We start from the raw sequence: 7711 nt of genomic DNA, 5'->3' as shown, positions 1-7711 counted from the left end.
TTATTATTATGATAAATACCAATCGATGCGGTGCACAGTGATTGTCTTGGATGTCCTGGTGTAGATCTTGAGTTGATGGTGTTTTCTTCAAAACTGTTATTTCAAAGTGTGTAACAGCCGATCATATAGAGACATGTTTATTGCGAATACTTATTTTTCTCAAAGTACTCTTTTGTTTATTATGCCTTCAGTTGAATAGATCCTTATATTGAAATATTCTTTCGTATTTGCCTGTAAATTATATCAACCAGAGTAGACGTACTACAGCCAATCGTAATGATACAATTACAAGTCCCCGTCTGAACAAAAATGCGCGTCTTAAATACTCAACCAACCGAGCTTTTTCGTAGTGTATCATTTTATTTACAGCTGATCTCACGCAAGTCTTGTTTACTTTGCCGTTCTGCTTGTGCACTTTACGTCTCTTTGAGCTTCTCTTGCGGCGAATATTTTTAGCAGTTCTTGTTTTCTATTCTGCTGTTTTGTTTTGATTATTGCAAAATGTGATTAAAAATGCATTCGGTGCTTCATTTCTGATTTTTTTAATTTAGTTTAATGAATATTAATTTAATAAATATAAAAATTAATTCAAAAAAACAAAATAGAAATATAATTCATAAATAAATCAGGTAAGTGTATGATTCATTTAATTAACTATATTTTCAAATTTTTATTTCAACGTAATTGCAGATCACTTGGTTATGTTGTGGGTGCATGCTGCAACAACAGGGACGGCAAATATTTATCAAAATACCAAGCGACCACATGCTAGCACAAGATCTGTGAATGGCATTAATAATATAGTAGAGAAATGCCGGATAAATATTTTAAGTAAAGTAACAACTTTTTTCATACTTCCAGTACTTGAAAGCTTCAATAAAATCATAGGATACGATTACCTTAAAGAAGTAGCGGCAACTATTGTCGCAAAAAACAATACACTTTTCCATAAAACAAGAAAAGAACAAATACATGAACAAACGATATCTGATTAGTATCCTATACCGGATGCAACAGTGATATTGTCCAATCTAAGACATTCGAAGTTTTACACGACTCTTAACCTCAAGTCTGGGTGTCACCAGATAGTTTTAGACGAAAAAGATAGGCATAAAATAGCCTTCAGTGTAAATAATGGTAAGTATTAGTTATCCGGATATTATCGGAGATTTGTAAGGAATTACGCGGCAATAGCAAAGCCACTGACTGCATACCTCTGAGAAGAAAATGTCATATTGGAATCAAACAATCAAAAAATACTAAAATAAATTTAAATATGAATGCAGTAAAAGCATTTAATAAATTAAAGCAAATATTAGCTTCAGAGGATGAACTTCTACAGCATCCAGACTACGATAAAGCCTTCGAGCTTACCCCTGATGCATCATCAGTTGCTTTAGGTGCAGTATTGTCCCAAGAGGGTAGACCAATAACAATGGTCTTTAGAACCCTAAGTAAGTGTGAAGAAAACTACGCTACAAATTAACGCGAACTACTAGCAATTGTTTGGGCTTTACAAACATTACGTCACTACTTATATGGTGTTGGAAACCTAAAAATCTTTACAGCTCATCAACCCCTCACATTTTCAATATCTGATAAGAATCCTAATTCAAAAATTAAAAGGTGGCGTGCATTTATAGATGAATTTTCCCAAAATTCTTCTATAAACCAGGGAAAGAAAACAAAGTAGCAGATGCCTTATCTATCAATATATTAATAATTTGACTTTAGACGGATACAGTCCACAGTGAAGAATCCTCATCTGATATAATTAAAACAGTAAACATCCTGTAAACCAATTTAAAAATCGACTAATTTTGTCCCATTACAATTCAAATAATAAAACACTAAAATCCTATTAAAGAGATTTGTACGCCACACAATAAATTTTAAAAACACAGAATTTCTGTTAAATACAATCAAAGATAAAATAAACATAAATGTAATAAATGGTCTACACTGCGATCGAACAACTTTGGCAACAATTCAAAATATGTTGAAAAGGGAATATCCAGGTGATAAATTTATTCACACTGAGAAACTTGTCATCGATTTGACTAATAGGGAGGATCAAATGGAGACAGCAACAACGGAGCACAACAGATGTCTCCACGAAAATCGTAAGCAAATAATGGAAGAATACTACTTCTCAAAAATGAAAACGATTCTCAAAACTATTATCGCAAATTGCAAGATATGCCATGAAAAGAAGTACCAAAAAAAACTACCAAACGAGTTATTGGTGAAACTCCAATACCAAATTATCCCAAAGAAATACTCCATATAGATATTTTAATAATAAATAAGTCGTACTTTTTAACAAGTATCGATAAACAGACAAAATTTGCAATAGTTACACCGATAGTGTCAAGAACAACATCGAATATTAAATTAGATCTGTTACAAATTTTAAATAAATATAAAAAAACCAGGCTTTTCGTTTCGGATAACGAAAAAGTATTCCGATCGAATGCATTATCCACTTTTTTACGTGATCATTTCGAAATCACGCAATTTTCCTACCAACACTCCATAGCGAAAGCAACAGATAAGTTGAACGATCACATTCAACGTTATTGGAAATTGCTAGATGTTGTAAGGCTCAGCAGCAAATAGCTGATATAATCGAGCTCATACTACTAGCCACTATTAAATATATTAACACCGTACATTCTGTAACAGATTCTAAACCGGTTGATTTGCTTGACTCTAAAGATAGTAAAACAATTTCAAAAGTCAAAGAAAAAATTATAGAATCTCAAGCAAAACTACTAAGGAGAGCTAATAGAGATATACATCGTACAATCTATAAACCGGGAGACGTAGTCTATGTAAAAAGAAATAAACGATTAGGTAACAAGTTTAATAAAATTTTTGAGGAAGGGACTGTCGAATGAGACCTAGGCACTGCTGTCCTAATCAATAGCAGAAAAATTCATAAAAATAATATGCGATGATTATTTTCTTTTGTTTTTTTTATAAGGCTATGTTACTACTATTTTGTAAATTTGCAACATCAAGGATTATAAACTACACACCAGCACATTTCATAGCGGTCACCCATGGAAACGCCGCAATATATGAAAACTATTTTTACCTGGTACACTCAACCAACTTATCAGAATATGAAGAAATGGTTATGGACGACACAAATTCTTTTTATCACGACGTCTACAGTAGAAATATCCTGGTAAAGCAAACACAGGAAATTCAACGAATCATAAAGACATTGTGGACCACACGTCGATTTGCAAGATCGATCGACTTTATTGGATCAGCGGTAAAATTCGTAGCAGGAACCCCGGATCATGACGATTTCCAATTGTTATTAACCAAACAAAATATGCTTATAGAAAATAATAATAGACAGACAAACATTAACTATGTAATACAGAACCAAATTAGCGAACTCACAAACAGAATAAATAACTTAAAGTCAGCAAAAAATTCTGATAATTTTATCTCGAAAGAGGAAGAAATTCTAAAACAATATATTATAAATAGAAATAATTATGTTATCAATCATTTAGATACTTTAACTCTTTCCGTGGTCTTGGCAAAAAGTAATATAAATTATCCACTTATCTCAGATAATGTTGAAATAAATGATCTGATTGACTCTGAAAATGTACCAAATAAGTTCAAATAACATCTTAAGTGTATCCAAAGTAAAAGTTTTACAAAATAATGAAATCCTTTTATATGTAATAAAAATTCCTAGAATAGATAAATATTGTAATTGAAGACGTTCATAAATTTAATATATCGGGTACATTCCTGATAACATTCAAAAACAAAATTACCATAAACGGAACAAAATACAAAGTCACAGAAAACATAACTAATTTCGAACCTCATGCTCCGAAATTTCTCGACATTAAGTTCCTGGAACATAACACGAAACTTTCTTTGCCATATCTTCACAGAATACATATTGAGAATACGAATCACATCTCAGCACTAAGAAAATAAATACTATAAGTTCCAAAAACGAAACTGGTGGCTCACTATTTTACTTGTGTTAATTCTTGTAATAGCATTAACAATATTTCTAATGATTCGATCATGCAGAGAAAGAGTGAAATCAAAAACACTATTTGATGATATCATAAATCAATTAACTGGTCGGAACGGGGACGTTCCGAATTTAAGAGAGGGAAGAGTTAATGCCGCTGACACTTAATGTCACAAATACTTAATTAAGCTAAGGTTGCAGCGTCTGCACCGTAATTCAGATCATGCTAAATAGCATGCAGATGCTACTACAATAATCATTGCCCCTACCTGTTGCAGATACAACGTGCATCACAGACGATCGTACTTCTCGTGGGAAACTACATGAGCAACAGTTCCTGTTGATGCTGTACATTTTATTATTAAGTTAGACAACAAGAATCAATGTAAGATTTCCTTTCAGAACGGTTCTTTACCAAACTTAAAAATAAATAGTTCGGAGTAATCCGAAAAGTAAGAAATAGTGAACGACTCATTAATTGGCACCCAACGTAAAAAGGATTTAAATTTGCAAAAAAAAATCTAAATAACCAAAAGTGGAATATATTAAAATAATCTAAATAACCACAAAACAAATATTAAAGTTTTACTTTAAGGTTTAAACATAATAATTTTCAAATTAAAGTGACTGATAACATAATAAACTAACTGAAAAAAGTTTTTCAAGCCGAAGTTTTTTTGTGAGACATTCAATAATAAAAATAAAAAACGTTGTCAAAATATTAAAAAGAAATTCTTTAATTGTAAATTCTGTTCATTTCTTTTAAAATTATTCTTAATTTATACTAAGTAATTTTTCAAAAAATACTAAAAAGAAATCCTTTTCTTGTAAGCAAATAAACAACCTTTCTGTGTAAATCAATAAAATAAAAAAAAACTTTTTGTAATTGTCTTTTGTCCTTTTAAAAATAATAATAATTACAAATTGTAACGACACTTTCTTGGGGTCGTTTCGTTTTGCTGGGTTATCCTCAGCCTATATTGCCTGTAAATTATATCAACCACAGTAGACGTACTACAGCCAATCGTAATGATACAATTACAAGTCCCCATCTGAACAAAAATGCGCGTCTTAAATACTCAACCAACCGAGCTTTTTCGTAGTGTATCATTTTATTTACAGCTGATCTCACGCAAGTCTTGTTTACTTTGCCGTTCTGCTTGTGCACTTTACGTCTCTTTGAGCTTCTCTTGCGGCGAATATTTTTAGCAGTTCTTGTTTTCTATTCTGCTGTTTTGTTTTGATTATTGCAAAATGTGATTAAAAATGCATTCGGTGCTTCTTTTGTGATTTTTTAAATTTAGTTTAATGAATATTAATTTAATAAATATAAAAATTAATTCAAAAAAACAAAATAGAAATATAATTCATAAATAAATCAGGTAAGTGTATGATTCATTTAATTAACTATATTTTCAAATTTTTATTTCAACGTAATTGCAGATCACTTGGTTATGTTGTGGGTGCATGCTGCAACAACAGGGACGGCAAATATTTATCAAAATACCAAGCGACCACATGCTAGCACAAGATCTGTGAATGGCATTAATAATATAGTAGAGAAATGTCGGATAAATATTTTAAGTAAAGTAACAACTTTTTTCATACTTCCAGTACTTGAAAGCTTCAATAAAATCATAGGATACGATTACCTTAAAGAAGTAGCGGCAACTATTGTCGCTAAAAACAACACGCTTTTCCATAAAACAAGAAAAGAACAAATACATGAACAAACGATATCTGATTAGTATCCTATACCGGATGCAACAGTGATATTGTCCAATCTAAGACATTCGAAGTTTTACACGACTCTTAACCTCAAGTCTGGGTGTCACTAGATAGTTTTAGACGAAAAAGATAGGCATAAAATAGCCTTCAGTGTAAATAATGGTAAGTATTAGTTATCCGGATATTATCGGAGATTTGTAAGGAATTACGCGGCAATAGCAAAGCCACTGACTGCATACCTCTGAGAAGAAAATGTCATATTGGAATCAAACAATCAAAAAATACTAAAATAAATTTAAATATGAATGCAGTAAAAGCATTTAATAAATTAAAGCAAATATTAGCTTCAGAGGATGAACTTCTACAGCATCCAGACTACGATAAAGCCTTCGAGCTTACCCCTGATGCATCATCAGTTGCTTTAGGTGCAGTATTGTCCCAAGAGGGTAGACCAATAACAATGGTCTCTAGAACCCTAAGTAAGTGTGAAGAAAACTACGCTACAAATTAACGCGAACTACTAGCAATTGTTTGGGCTTTACAAACATTACGTCACTACTTATATGGTGTTGGAAACCTAAAAATCTTTACAGCTCATCAACCCCTCACATTTTCAATATCTGATAAGAATCCTAATTCAAAAATTAAAAGGTGGCGTGCATTTATAGATGAATTTTCCCAAAATTCTTCTATAAACCAGGGAAAGAAAACAAAGTAGCAGATGCCTTATCTATCAATATATTAATAATTTGACTTTAGACGGAAATACAGTCCACAGTGAAGAATCCTCATCTGATATAATTAAAACAGTAAACATCCCTGTAAACCAATTTAAAAATCAACTAATTTTGTCCCATTACAATTCAAATAATAAAACACTAAAATCCTATTAAAGAGATTTGTACGCCACACAATAAATTTTAAAAACACAGAATTTCTGTTAAATACAATCAAAGATAAAATAAACATAAATGTAATAAATGGTCTACACTGCGATCGAACAACTTTGGCAACAATTCAAAATATGTTGAAAAGGGAATATCCAGGTGATAAATTTATTCACACTGAGAAACTTGTCATCGATTTGACTAATAGGGAGGATCAAATGGAGACAGCAACAACGGAGCACAACAGATGTCTCCACGAAAATCGTAAGCAAATAATGGAAGAATACTACTTCTCAAAAATGAAAACGATTCTCAAAACTATTATCGCAAATTGCAAGATATGCCATGAAAAGAAGTACCAAAAAAAACTACCAAACGAGTTATTGGTGAAACTCCAATACCAAATTATCCCAAAGAAATACTCCATATAGATATTTTAATAATAAATAAGTCGTACTTTTTAACAAGTATCGATAAACAGACAAAATTTGCAATAGTTACACCGATAGTGTCAAGAACAACATCGAATATTAAATTAGATCTGTTACAAATTTTAAATAAATATAAAAAAACCAGGCTTTTCGTTTCGGATAACGAAAAAGTATTCCGATCGAATGCATTATCCACTTTTTTACGTGATCATTTCGAAATCACGCAATTTTCCTACCAACACTCCATAGCGAAAGCAACAGCCAAGTTGAACGATCAAATTCAACGTTATTGGAAATTGCTAGATGTTGTAAGGCTCAGCAGCAAATAGCTGATATAATCGAGCTCATACTACTAGCCACTATTAAATACATTAACACCGTACATTCTGTAACAGATTCTAAGCCGGTTGATTTGCTTGACTCTAAAGATAGTAAAACAATTTCAAAAGTTAAAGAAAAAATTATAGAATCTCAAGAAAAACTACTAAGGAGAGCTAATAGAGATATACATCGTACAATCTATGAACCGGGAGACGTGATCTATATAAAAAGAAATAAACGATTAGGTAACAAGTTTAATAAAATTTTTGAGAAAGGGACTGTCGAATGAGACCTAGGCACTGCTGTCCTAATCAATAGCAGAAAAA

This window comes from Teleopsis dalmanni, chromosome 1, assembly GCF_002237135.1.
Source record: "Teleopsis dalmanni isolate 2A chromosome 1, ASM223713v2, whole genome shotgun sequence".
Classification (NCBI taxonomy): Eukaryota; Metazoa; Arthropoda; class Insecta; order Diptera; family Diopsidae; genus Teleopsis; species Teleopsis dalmanni.
Note: the sequence above shows the minus strand (reverse complement) of the source record.